Below are 15523 nucleotides of genomic sequence, written 5' to 3' on the forward strand. Positions count from 1 at the left end.
ATTTGGTTCTATCACCAGGCATGGGGGTTGGGACATGTGGCAGTTCCTATGGGATGGAAGTGCAGATGGTTGTGATTTTTTTTTTAAACCTTGGCTGCTGATTTATATTTATTGGGACATTGTGGCGTCATTGGGATATTGTGTTTTTTAACTGTAGTTAGCCACCCAGAGTCGTGATATTGAGATGGGTAGCCAAATAAATTGAAATATATGAATAAATTTCCATTCCCCAGTATCACCTCTGGTGGGAACCCCTTCATACATTTTTGCAGATTCCTCTGTCTGCAAAGGAAACCAGGATCGGATTGCCAACTAGTATACATTAGCACTCCTCCAGAGGCTTATATCAAACTTTGGAGTTAATGTCAGCTGGGAATTTCATTCATGGGTTTCAGCTCAATTTCTTCTTACCTAGGATTTCCATCAGACATTTTCCTCTGCAACTTCTCACATTCTGCTGAGCCAGCAAGGGAGAACAGCATGCAACCTCTTGGTTCAGACAAATTATTGAGTGGGCTGGGATACATAAAGTGTGTGATATTCTTCGGAGAGGTCACGCATTCAGAAAGGAGAGGGAAAAATCTCTGTTGTCTTTGTGTATTTTGTTGTCAGTGCCTTGCTGCATAACAAAGCAGCACCAACCCAACACACTTTGAAAGCTACCACACCCCAAATACTACAGCAAAGAGCATGTTATAGAAAAGGAGGACGATGGCTTTTGCTGAGTCAGATCCTAGCCTTGTGGATAGTGAATAACGAAGTTAGAAATGGTTCAGGTCTGACATCTTCAATGTGCTGTTAGTGGGATCCATTGTATCCATGAATCCCAGTCAAATCCAGCACTGTTTCTTTTCAGATGGTTGCATGCTATTGTCTCTATGGAAGAGGGAGGGTTACATATAATATAAAATGATATAAAAGTACTGTTTTGCTTCAGGCAGATGCATCTGTGCTGTGGGTATTTCTTCCAAAGATGGGATCCGAAGTAAGTAACAAATATATCCCAAATGAATAGGTGCATTTCAACTTATGAAAGGAAAGTCTACCAGTATCCACTGAGGATAACAGGCACTTCCAAGATGCATTTCACATGTCACACATTCATTTTCATTCCCTGAGAAACCAGAATCAAATAATGGGGCTTTGTAAAGCATGCTTTGCTGTAGCAAGGGTTGGTGCAGTGTCTGAGTTAACAAAACATGTGGACTCTTCAGAAGAGCCTCTTCAAAATATATGTAGAATAAAGCTCACAGATCAGAGGTGGTCCACCAACACTTTGAATGCTGTCCTCAAAGACCTTCATGGTAGAACAATCAAGTGGGATTTGATTGAGACAGAAGAGGAAAACTGGTAAATAGGAGGTTCCCGTATTTCCTGATCTTAAGCTAACCAGGATCTGACCTAGTTAATACTTGGATAGGAAACCATCAGGAAAACTCAGGTCTGTTGGCCAAACAAACAAAGATCAAGAAGGTAGTGATGGCAAACCATTTCCCCGTTGCAGCCAAGAAAGCTACAAAGAAACATCAAGAAATCACCCAAAACTCAAAGAGGGTTTCATCTACATCTTTACACCATAATATCTATACATCTAAATTTAATAGAATGTGAATCCAATTGTAAATATCTTGATTTCATTTCCTTCTTGATCTGTCCTTGGCCATTCCAATCCCAAATGTAACCCTACCCTGGGGGAAAGTATCACACATCTTTATAATGGACACGAAAAAGTAACAGTACATCTCCCTGATTCCTTCGAAGGTCTCCTTTGATCAAATGACACAAATGTCCCCCGTTTTTTGACAGGTAGCCAGGAATTGATGGAACAGCTGAGGAATTGAAAATGAAAGAGAGAGAGACAGAGGAGAAAGTAGGGGGAAAAAATCTTCCGTACTAGAGAAACAATGGTTATTTCTTAAATAGTCTTTTTAAAGGTAAGAAGTTGCCTGCCCCCCCTGCCCACCAGTTCCAGGAGCATCTGGAAAAAAAATAAAATAGAAGGCACTATAAAATATCACTTGTCTCACTTTTGCTCTTTAAAATATTTTGCTTTACTGAATTCAAGTATTGGTGGATTTTTTTTTAAATGCTAGTTGCTCTCTTCCCACCACAATTACTGTAGCTCAATTATGTACTTCCATATGTCAGGTACACCACGGTCTAATTTAATCTTCATTACACATTGCCATATTGCAATTATATATGCTATCCGAGTGTTAACACATATTTAAACCTGTTATTCCTTTGTCACTGATTTACAAAGAGCTACCTGTAAAGAAGAAACAGATGTCATAATTATAATCTTATTCAGCTCAACTTTAATACTGGAACCTCTGAGTAAATTACAGATGAACTTGTTGCGTGTCCTGAAATTAATGAAGTGATACTGTCACACTAATACTGTAACTCATTATGGATGGTTGATGCATCCCCCCCCCCATTTCAGGATTGTGAGATAAAATTATATTAATACCGCTTGATAATGAGATGAATGAATTTCTACACAGAGGCAGAAGAAGAATAGTTCCCTTTGTAAAACAGTTGGGGGGGGGCATGTATAGGTAATTAAAAAGAATTACTCAAATCTCGTACCAACCTCATTTATATTAAATGAATTTGTCGGGCTTCATTCCTAATAATTGATCACTCTTAGCAAATTATAAAGGTTTTCTTCACCCCCTATGAACTACAATGGCTAGGGTACAGATCACAATGTCTTATCAACTATCAAGGTGGTCCCTGTGGGTTCATATTAATTAAGCTTTAACAGTTTGGAAAATTGTAGCAATATTTTATGATTCATGTAATTAAACTCTAACGAAATGTCACAACTGCTAGTGATATCTTTGCTGGTAATTTATATGTGTCCTTACTTCAAAGGAACCAGAAGTAATGAAATATTCTTGAACACACAGACAGTAAAAAAAGAGAGGGGAAATTTCCATGTTGGTTTCAGTGATCAAAAGCAATTTTATTACCATTCTGTTCTTCTCTTTCTTCCTTTCTCTCCCTCCTTAATCTTGAAACAATGCTATGGGATGGTGTAAACTAAAGGCTATTGTGATGTAAAGATGTTCAGAAGGGGTTTTGTGGGCATACAAAGCCCATTAAAAATGTTTCAGAAAATCAAATCAATTCAGCCCAATTTGATGTTTTGAATCAAAGTGTGGAATCAAATTTGCTTGATTTTATTCATCAGATGGGATCAAATAAACCATCTGAATCAAATTAAAACAATTAAACAGCACCTTTGTCACTTTGGACTAGAGAAACCTGGGTTAACAACCCATCTCATAAGTTGCTAAGGATAGAAAAAACAAATGTGTACAACTGTGGTGGGCAGATATTTCTCTATTTGCAGAATTGTTCTAAACTTGCAAATGAGAGAATACAACACTGAGCTGTACTGGCTAAATACACCAATTTTGTTCTGTACAAGGGAAAAAGCTATATCTTGGCTAGATTCTGAAATGGAGATGAGTAGTTTATGGTTCAGTGAGCCTGGAGAAATTCAACCTTTATCTTACCATATTGTCTGAACCAGGGCATTATATTAAACTATAATATAATTTATTTATGTAGATATTGGATATAACCCAAATGCAAAGATTGTGTTTTGTGAATCATAGTCTAAGTTCAATCTATTTATACATTATTTGCATCACAGGAGAAAATTGCAGAAAATAAGGTGTTCAGCTCTCTCTTAATAGGTGAACAAGGCAACTAAGTCATTTAGAAATTAAATTATTGTTAATTCTAATTGTTAACACGCTTCTTTTTCACACATCACAATAACAACCATGTGATGGGAAGTACAAGATCTAATCCAGGATTCACTGTTGCATCGCTTATGGATTTCAGTTTCCTCTCTCCTCCTTCACAACACATTTTTTAAAAATCTATCCTGGGTCTCCTCTGTACAATAGATTATCTTATTCCATGACTGGTTATGACAGGCTTAATATTAATAGGGAAAAGAGGGGCCTCTGCTTCCTGACAAATGATGATAAATTGATATCTTTAAGCAATAATAATAATATAAAAAAACTCCACACGAATATGCCCATCACTTTCAACCAGTCGCTCAAAAGTGACAAGTGGGACGCCATTGGCAAGGCAGCCTCCAACCGTACGCGTGCCACATTTATGATTTAATTCCCTTTCGAACTTCAGTCAAAGCAGATTAATAACCGTAGTTGGTGGGAAAAGAAAAAATGAATTCCTAAGTGCATTTTTGGGGGGAGCGATATGTTTGAAATGGAAAGGCTCAATTAAATTTTCAAACTCATAATCTCTTTTCTACTCCAAGCGCTTTAATTTGTTCATTCTTCCAGCTGGGCTTCTGGTGGATTTTCCACCACAAAGCAGGACTGACTTAGCTTCTTTGGGGTTGAGAAGTAAAAAAGGTTCTCCTTCAGGCTTCTAGTGAATCCAGCATTCCATCACTTTGGCCAATGCAGTCCCCTGGATAGTGACAAACTTGTTGATAAATAGAATATTACTTTACAGCAATGATTTGATCGGGCTGGTTTCAAAAGTGTTGGGCTAGTCCAGTTGAAAAGGTGGAAATCCTGTTCAAATAACCTGCTGAAAAATAAACAGTAGGTATTCAACTTTCCTAACTCCAGCTGAAGCACTCAAGAGAACACCCTTTTAAATGACTCCCAAGCTAGCAAAAGCTGTTTTGCAGGGCCACAGAGATACAGAGAAGGCAAGGCACCCTGTCTCAATTGTTGCTATGTCTGCAACTTAAAGTATTGGAAGGGCCATAAGTCAGTGTTTGCTTTGTATACAATATAGATGTATTCCTGGCATCTCTAAAATCCTGACCAAAATCCTGCCTGACTCACAGATCCACAGATAACCACAGTGAAGAAAACTGAGGGACTAATTGTCTAGTAACTCCAATAGGAAGTATTTGAGAGTGCTGGCTGGGAATAGCTTTGGATGACCTAGTAGGGCAGTAGCAGATCTTTGCCTTCCCCGAGATTCAGGAAGGCTAAAGATAGCTGTTTTCTTTTGCCTGTAAATGACTAGGCCATCTTGATTTTCATTGCTCTAATAAGAGTCATTCCTGTTTGGGTAGACAGTTGGCCCATCTAACTCATTTTCTGTATCAATTGCTTTTGTATTTGGAGTTGGGCAGCCAATAAATTTAAATGAATAGTAATAAAATAATATTTTTAAAAATACTTTACTGTATGCAGCTCCACTTTACTAGATATACAGTATTTTAAACTACACAATCTGGGCCTCTGATTGAGAAAGACAGATAATCTCTGTGTGTTTGTGTGTAGGGGAGTTAGATCTGTGTGTAAGAGATGATAGATAGATAGATAGATGGATAGATGGATAGATGGATAGATGGATGGATGGATGGATGGATGGATGGATGGATGGATGGATGGATGGATGGATGGATGGATGGATGATAGGCAGGCAGGAAGATAGATCTAAAAATCATAGCAGCTATAGCTGGCTTTTTTTTTAAAAAAAAGTTAAAACTCTAATTGGCACATTTTTTTCAAGAACATCTGAGTAGGTTATGCTTACAATGTTATTAAAGGGACATCTCATTTCTACAGAGCTTATGAGCTTACACATCCATTTGTTTTTCTTGAGCATGTTTCTGAGTCTTATCGCCCTGCATCAAGTGGGGGACAGAGGGAAGGAACCATTTCAAGGCAAATCATTTTCCTCTTTAGACATACATAGTTTTTACAGTGGACAAAAAGATGACTTCATGCGGGTATGAAGGTCACACCGTCCTGGATGACAGGGCCTGCATTTTAGCCTCCTGATACAGACAGAGCTGACCTCGCTCGCTTTGTACATCTGTACAGTAAACAGTTTGGGTGTCTTCACCAATTTATGTAAAGGAAAAGGGATTATGATGCACACTTATCACTCCCTTATCACTTGTTGACAGATGGGTAACTGTGAACATTCTGGTTTCTGTCTCTTTTATGTGTAATACAATCCCCTGGCAAACCAAATTGCACAGAGGTATCTAGTTCAGGTCACCATAATTCACAGAGCTGGAATCCCCTGATGAAACATTTTTCATGCTTCATGAAATGTTGACATAGACCTTGAGTAAATCTGTCCGCTGGGTGCAGTTATAGGAAATTATGACAGAAAGACCGTGGAGCCCGCATAAGTGTAGTGGCTTGCTGCCCCACTGCGGAATTTAGCAAGCCTTGCCTTTCGGATCTTAGTATTATTTTTTCCAAGATCCAGGGCTGGTTCACACATACAGCACGCGATGAGCATTGCATCAAAAATTGTTCACGGCCCAAGAGTCAAGAAAGTGTGTTGATTTAAAGAGGACAACAGTAAGCAAGCACACGGGCTGCTGAAAAATGAGTTTCTGGAATATCCAAACCATCATTTCTTAATCTTGATATGCTCTGAATGGGGGGGGGGAGTGTTGTTTGTTTTAATTGGAAAACCACGTCATAGCTTTGGAAGAGAGCAGATGTCAAAAGGTACCTGAGAATTGTGGAACAGGGTACATTTTCAGAGTGAGGATAATTTCCGCAGTATTCGTGGAGGCCAGTTAGAGACCCATTTAAAGAGCATTACGGTAGCTAATCCTGAAAATACCCCTGTTCTTGAGAAACAGTGGCACACAGGGCTGTGGATCAAGAGTTACTCTGGGTTCCCTAAAGTAATAAAAAAAGAAGTGTCAGGATAAGGAGAAGACTTTGGAAAAATCATGTCGCATCTTCAACTAGAATGACCTTGTTTTATAGACATGTGGAAACCGGGCAAAGTCCCCAAGACATGCTTTTATAATCCAGGCTTTTGCAAATAAATCAGAGAGAAGATGATTTGTTTGATGTTCCAGGAAAAAAGAAATAAATGAAAGAAATACATACAAATGTCTAATGAGGATCAGTCATAGGCTGCTTGCTAATACTGTTTATCATATTTTGTATAACAGAGAATCTCTGGAGTTAGTTGCTGAAAAAAAATTCATCTGAGTAAGAAGAGGACAACAGCAAAAATGTAACTAGTTGTAAACAATAGTATTTAAAATCCAGCTGATTCTATCAATATAAAAACAGAAGTTAACCTCATCCTTCCATCTTGTAAACATATTAGATGCTATTTATTGTGATTATATGTGTGTGGCCAAGCAAGGAACATTTTCGTGACTCAAAAATCTAAACATCAGATTGCTCCATCTTCATTATTCCGGCTTGAGAGATCCAGAAAACTAAATATTAATTTGAATAAAAAGGTTAGCAAATGAGCCAATAACTGACAATGGTTGGTACATACCAAACACTCCTAACAAATATCACAAAATATTGTGTTATCCACACATTATACACGCACATCATAATATTCAAATGCAAAAGAAAAAAGAAATAATATAAATGATAGATCAAATGTATCTACAGAAGAAAGACTGGAATTCAATTGGGAACATTTTTTTGATTAGTTTCTCTACACCTTTCAGTAGGCTAAAGTGCGAGGTGTTCCTTCAGGATTTTGAGACATCGGAAAATGACAGAATCTTAAGAGAATTTTAACTGCTCAAGGGAAAACTGACAGTCATAGAATGTGCATAAACAGCATTAAGCTGTTCTGAAAGTTTGGAAGATCAATTTATTGGTGGGGAAATCCACATAGGGCCAAGAGGATTGTGAAAGTTGGGGGGGGGGGAGACTAATATAGGGAATACACCCGCACACACCCAGGGAAGGATCCAGAGATGAGATGAAGGAACTGTGATGGCATGGAATTATGAAGGCCAGACTCAGGGAGGAAAACATGCTCTTTCGTCTCCTGAGGGGCGAGGAAGAAATAAGAGGATGAAACTGGCACCTCCCTGAGGAATTCACTCTGTTTTGACTGGCTGACTTTGGGAACTGAGGTTTCAGTCTGGGAAGATTCTTGCTAGAGGTTGTAGCTAATAAACATTGCTGAACTGAATCTACGTGGTCTCTTGGAGTTCCTTGGGCTAGGCCTGACAGGAATGAACAGACCCAGTAGGCTGTGGGGGAATGACAGATTGAGGTGTGATGGAAGAACGATTGGGGAGGAGAGGTATCTGAAAGGCACATTGTATTATGGTATTATGCATATGGTCTACAAGTATTATGATAATAGTGTTGACTTTGGCTACATCAATGGCCCTCAGACATCTCTGATCTGAAGCCAAGATATCTCAGTATTTTATAGATGGAAGATTCAACACACCTCAGTCGATAAGGATGTTGGACTGCAGAATAAAACACAGCAGGATAAGGCAGGGGCGATAGAAATCAGAAATATGCAGAGGACCAGAGCACGCAAGGATTGGAATCGATTTCAACCTCAGCGCAGCACGAGGCAATCCTTCCGCTGTTTATTCTGCATAATAACACTTCAGCCACATGTGTTACTTATATTCCATCCCCAGAATTAGCATAATATTGTAATTTCAGCCTCCATTTTTTTTGGCTCTTCATGAGTTGCTGGAAAACTGAAGATCTAATTTGATGACAACTGATTCTTCGCGCTCCTGATTAAAGTTCAGCTCCCCCCGATGAAAAAGTAGGCAGCCATATCTTAGGCGACTGAGCATTTCATTAATTATTTATTAATTATGCGGGATCCTTCAGATTATTATGATTAGGGTTATCGTGATTATTGTTTGAGTGAATGATTTACTTCTTTCATTTTTGAAGAGACACCCAAATGTGGAATTGCTTCCCTCACATAATGTACTGAGTTGAAATAACATCAGTAATCACTGTCAGCACTTTCTTGTAACTAAGAATTGAATCATTTATCTGTCTGCATGTATAAATTATCATCATTTCTCATTCGAGAAAGAGGCCTAATGTCAATTTATGGTGCGCGAGCATGCACATAAGGGTATTTTATGGAAAATATTAATTTTTCTTAGACGTTGGTTTCCGAGGCAGGCTGAGGGCCTGTGTGTTTAACGAGAGCAAATCATAATAAAGGAGCCACACATTGGACTAGAATCTTGATGTTCAAAAAACTAGAGGTCTTTGCATCATAACCACGCCCTGGAAATTCAGATGATAACATACCATTCATTTGTTCTTGCCTCTGCAAAAGATATTTTCAAATGTTCAGAAGAGGGGGATGAATCAAGCATCCTCGGCTTTTGTTAAAAGATTCCTGAAATTTGTCCCCACCACCATCTTATTTATCTATATCTATCAGATAGATAGATAGATAGATAGATAGATAGATAGATAGATAGATAGATAGATAGATCTATCTATCTATCTATCTATCTATCTATCTATCTATCTATCTATCTATCTATCTGTATAAAGAGTGAACAAACAAGCAAAAGGAGAAAAAGGAAAAAAAAGAATGCAAACAAAAACCTTTGCAGGCTTTTGATTTCCATCTTTTCCATCTAAGTTAAGAAAAATGGGATATAAATAATAAAAAAAATCGTTTTACAAATATCTGGAAAACAATACACACAAATCAGATACTGATTTGCAAGAGACTAAAACTGGGATGTTGAATCTGCCCCGAATGATCATTTGGGGTGTGTGGTGAGGAAATACTTTGGATCTTCAGCTATGATTCCTGCAGTCCACCTTCTGCCAGCAAACATTTCTTTTGGTGCTAGAAAAAGAAAATCCATTTCAAATGATCTCTCCTGGCCTTGAAAAGCTAATATAAAAACTGCAACATGCAGCTTCTATTTCAAAGCACCTTTAAGAAGAGCTTTGGAAGCAGAGTTAAAATCTTCAGATAATTCTGTTGGGTGGGGAAAAAAAAGTTAATGGTGAGAAAGCTGTTTCTTTTTGAGTGGGGGAAAAATGTCTATGGAAGAAATGCCTCCTGCGGGTATTGATTCTGAAACAATCTTGCACATGATAAATGGGAGTACATTTAGCAGAAGATTCAGTCACGAGAGCTCACAGATCAATCAGCTTGTCAACAGGAAGGCTAAATCCAATTTTTTATTTGTACTAAACTCTTATTTTGTGGTAGGCTCTCATCCCCTCTGAAAGTAGCCTGCACATGGGATGACAACAAGAACAACAGAAAATAGATAATCTTTCAAAAGCATATTAGAAGTGGAAGGTTTGGGATGTGGGGGTGGGGGTGGGGGTGGGGGTGGGGGTGAAACTCAGCTCAACAAAAGCTGATTACTTGATTTATGGAATGAGTGAAAGGCGGGGAGGAGAGGCTGTTCTTTAAATGACAAACATAAGGCCTAAGTTGTGTCGGTGTTTTGTTTTGGTTTTTTTTTTTCCTATTAAATGACTCCAAGAGTTACTAAATATTAAGGAACAGTTTCTAGAATTCTTTGTCATATTTTCCTCCTGGATTTGATGTTTTGAATTAGCTCAGTCGTGTTTCTGAAATGAAAACCTACAACCAACCTTCCTTCCTTCCTTCCTTCCTTCCTTCCTTCCTTCCTTCCTTCCTTCCTTCCTTCCTTCCTTCCTTCCTTCCTTCTTTCTTCTGACTGCTGTTCTTGGCCATCCATTCAAGCATGAATAGGCAATGAGTGGCTGTAATCAATGTGGCCAAAGGTGAGGACTCAGATGTACAATATCTAAAAGGTCACCCAGGGCCAACCAAACTACAGTTTTTGGAAACTTTCATTTCATCAGTAGTATCCTGATATATTTTCATACTTAAAGTGAAGAACAAAATGGTATTTGCTCTCCATGATATGTGCAAATGCTTTAAAACATTACTGTTCTCCTAGGCTTTTCTATAGGAGTTTTTTCTTTTAAATGGCCTGCTTTGCAATATAGCAACCACAAGAGATGGTAGCAATCATCTCTTCTTGTCTCTGCTGGGAAGCGAAGCAGGTTCAGTCCCGTTTAATATTTGGATGGGAGACTATCAGAAAGTCCCAGGGACGTAGGCTAGGCTGAAATTTGGAAAAATCCCAGAAGAAGACAATGGTAAACAATTTCTATATTTTGCTAAGAAAACTGGATGGACTTGTTCATGCAGTCTGCAGGACCTGAGCTCAACTTAAAGGAGATTTTAAACATACCAAATAGTGGATATGTTAAATATTTTTCCTGGGCTAGCTATTGATTGATGACATGCATTGCATTTTACTGCTTTTATTATAGTGGTTTCCCTGTTTTTATATTTTCGGATAGTTTTAATATTCTAAGTAGCTCTGTCATCCACAGAGTTTGTGTACAGTCTTCCTGCATTAATTTGTATGCCTGCAACCACACCTAGTGAAGAAATCTATCACCAGCTCTTTCAGTGACAGAGGACATCACAGCCCTCTGTCTTCTTATGGCTCTTCATCAGAATAGCCCTTCAGAGTGAAGACAGCCTTCTGCCACATGGAAAAAATGGTCTCCTTAGTCTTCTGTCCTTCCAGGTGTGAAGTCCATGCTTTCTATTCAATATGTTGACATGCCCCAACCAAAAATTCATCAGGAAGGGTTCCAAACCTTCAGGCTTTATCACTTGCGGTACACTGTCTATTTTCTCAGTCATTATTTTGTGGTTCTGGGTTCATTATTGAGTTGTGGGGATGTGACAGGAACAATGGGTCCGGGGAAGTTGTTTTGTGCCACTGCTGTGTTTTGGCTGTTGTTAGTGTTGCTGCTCCTAGTATTTCCTCCCAGGCAGAAAAAAGCAGAAGGCAAATATTTAATTAATTAAATATATAACTTGCCTCTTGCCCAACCTACATTAGAAAGCCTCTGATAGGAGCCAACCAGCCAGAATGCAAGAAGGTGGCAAGGTTTCTCTACTAGGGAACCAATGCCCCAATATAACATTCCTTGGGGATTCCATATTAGATTTTTAAAATGCTATTTCTTCTATACCCCCTTCCTCCTCCTCTCTTGTATGGTCTCTTTATCCATGTTAAATTCATACATATGCATGCCAAACACCTCCATACCATCTAAAATCAAGGACTGGGATACACTCTTAAAAGCAACCTATTGAATTACCAGTTGGATTTATTAAATTATAACTATATTTTTCTGACTCTTTTCAAAGGCCACATCTGGCATCTTTTAACTGTAGGATATTGAATCCCTCTGCTCTTCACAAACATTGTCTACTGTAAACCAACTTGAACAAGTTTAGGAAATGTTCTGTTTTCATTGAAACCAGAAACCCCCACAGGATGCTTTGTGAAGAAATTGTTATTTCAAATGTTGTATGATAGTAGAAATGATTGCTGTAGGATTCAGATCGTGACCAGCTTATTTTGAAGGTAGGTTCAAGAGCCTGCACAGGCCTGAAACAATCCTCACTCTATCATCAGCTGATGGCTTTTGCATATGAAAATAATGCAGAAATAAAAGTTCCACATCTCACCACGTCATCTTCAGTGCTATCTTTTCCCCTGCCAATTCCAGGGTTCAGCTGAAACACTCGGAAATACAATAACTGAGCCACCCCAGTCATTAAACCTACACATAGAGCGTCCATTCCATTTAGTGTTTCAGTTAATGTTCACAGACAAGATTGCGCAATAAACCGCTATGCAGATCTATCTAAAAGCCAGATGGGTTGTTTGGGAACAGAACTTTGTCTGTTTATGTACATGTTTTAAAAGGCATTATCATAAGCCTAATGGGAAGACAAAGTTGGAAGCCCACTGCTTTAACTTAAATCTTACTCCGTCCCAAACATCCTGGATGGCCAGCCATAAACTTGATTTTCTGCAGATGAATTATTAAAATGTTAACTACAGGCCTGTACTTTACAGCGCCTGCCTACATTATAATTTCTCTTCCTCTGAGCGGCTCCTTAAAATGCATATTTAACTAATTCTTCCCATAGTTTTTGCACCTCTGTAGCCCCTGAAGGCTTGGTCGCATCACTCATCCGAAATATTAACATTAGCTGTTTATCAAGACATTTGCAAAACAGACAAGCAATAAAAACGTAGCTATGTGTGTACTCAATTACCACCGGAATGAATATCACAAAAATTATTCAGTGTCAGAAATCTCATTTTGTATGATATTTCTATATATTTGGGGGGGTTATTTTTTTTGTCAGTATGAGCGAATTAATATGTTTGGAGTACCCTTGAGCCACGGTGGAAAAATAGACCAACATACTTATTTAGTACCTCTACCCAAATCCATTAGAAAAATTTGCTTTACAGGCAACACATTGATGAATGAAATGTCTTATGCTAATGTAAGAATAATCAATTTAGAATGCTTATGACAATTAAGAAAGCTGGAGATAAGCTTCAGAAGAACCATGCTTTGTCAGCCTTGATTTGGATTAAACTTGCACTAATGGGATCATTTTTCTTCCAAAAGGTATTCTTTTGGGGGGCCAGCATATCAATTAATATGAATTATGCATGTATAGAAGGAGTAATATCATTAATTAGACAAATTAATTTTATGATGCAGTGAATAGACTAACACTAGATTATAGGAGATATCCTTTCTACAGTTCACACGTGTTTGAAATAAATGAATAGTTTTACATTTGCATAGTTATTACAGGTTCAATCAGTGTTAATCTGTCATGCAGCAGTCAGCAGCCTGCTTTAACTTGGTCACACAACATATGCAATTCACACTTCTGGGAGATGACATATGCATTGTCATAAATACATTTTGGATTTCTTTAGGCCCTGCAAGAAATGCCAGGGGGACTCTTTCAAAAGGAGGAGGAAAGGAAGAGGAAGGAGAAGGAGAAGGAGAAGGAGAAGGAGAAGGAGAAGGAGAAGGAGAAGGGGAAGGGAAGGGAAGGGAAGGGAAGGGAAGGGAAGGGAAGGGAAGGGAAGGGAAGGGAAGGGAAGGGAAGGGAAGGGAAGGGAAATGGAGACAGAGAAGAAGGAGGAGAATGAAGGGGAGATGGAGACAGAGAGGGAGGAGAAGGAGAAGGAGAAGGAGAAGGAGAAGGAAGGGAAGGGAAATGGAGATAGAGAAAGAGGAGGAGAAGGAAGGGAAGGGAGAGGGAGACAGAGAGGGAGAAGAAGGAGAAGGAAGGGAGAAGGAGAAGGAGAAGGAGAAGGAGAAGGAGAAGGAGAAGGAGAAGGAGAAGGAGAAGGAGAAGGAGAAGGAGAAGGAGAAGGCAACAGCACATATTCATTTTGATTGGTGGATCAAAAACAGGAGAAAAAGTAGAGATGATACAGCTAAACTTTATTTCTTAGTTGTACTGTATGCTTTCAGACAAGCGTGATGCAATATTCTATATATTGGTGCAGCACAGAACATCTTTGCATATCTAGTTTAGTGAACCCCTGCAATGTCTTCCCAATTATTTCCCCCATCTCTAACACAGTGACTTAGTAAATCCCCAATCCTGGGCAAGAAGGAGCTATACGTGGTCATGCAGGGGCATACTTGTGAAAAGTTCCACAGCAAATATTCAGTAGAAGGTCTTCTGCAAAATACGGTGGTCATAGCAGGACCCGGATTGTACTCTGTTAAGACACGACCAGTTCCTTCTGGCTGGTCTGGATTTTTGCATATCCGGGGTATATGCTGGTTTCTTGCACTTCATGATTTGGCTGTATGGGCAGCGCTAACCCTATGATGAGACAATAAGACATTGTTCCAGGCAACAGCTGCTGTATTAACAAGGGGAGGGGGCAGTTGCAGCCCCTGGCCCTCTTCCTCTGACCTGTACTGCCTTCTAGCCTGTTACTAATCCAGCTGGTGTCTATACATGAAATGTGCAGGGTGGCACCTAACACAGCGACACAATCTCCTAGGTTGGCCTGTGTTCATACGCATTTCCCATCATTATTGTATTGACTATATGGCTTTGAGATAACTAGGCAAGTTCTATGTAAAGAAAATGCCTTGAAACTAAGAAATTTAGGTGCTGGCTATTTTTTAAGTCCTGGAGGCTTAAAGGCTGGAATGTTTCATATTTAAATGGCACTTTTAAAGGAAGGAACTTAGGTAAGCGTGTCATTAAAATGTCCTGCTGAAGACTTTGGGAGGTTATCATTTCCAGTCACTGGAACAACTCACCTATTGATCTAAGATGACTCTTCATAGTCATCAGCTCTCCAAAGCAGGTAGCCATGTTGAAGTTGGCAATGACAACTTGAGTGTAAAGCAATGCAACTTTTTCCGTTGGTTGGAAAACACAAGATTCACTCATGAATCTTGTGTTTTGTCATGCTTCTGCTTCTGTACGTATGTATTTTTCCAATGGAAAGTAACAACATTAACATTATTATCCTTCTTTTCTTCTTCATCAAAATTACCACCACCATCTTCATCTACTTACTTCTGGTTGTTGGGATATTTAATGCATAACAGAGCGTTCATAGATATCATCAACATCTGCTGGTTTGGAGACTGGAAAATAATTTTAAGAGATTATAAAACTCCTCCAATTAAGAAGAAAACTTCAGAAGTTCCTAAATTAAGATCCTGCCTGAATCAAAAACCAGATGACCAAAGATTTCCTGTTTTTCCCCCACCCATCTTCATGGCTGGAGCACTATGGATTAAGAAATTATCATGATTCTATCTGGTAATAATTTTGTATATTATACTAAGGAATGCAGGTGTGTATGTATACACACACACACACACACACA

The sequence above is a fragment of the Python bivittatus genome, unplaced genomic scaffold (assembly GCF_059951505.1).
Source record: "Python bivittatus isolate LINGU-HERP-01145 unplaced genomic scaffold, Pbiv_v1 ctg000190_np1212, whole genome shotgun sequence".
Classification (NCBI taxonomy): Eukaryota; Metazoa; Chordata; class Lepidosauria; order Squamata; family Pythonidae; genus Python; species Python bivittatus.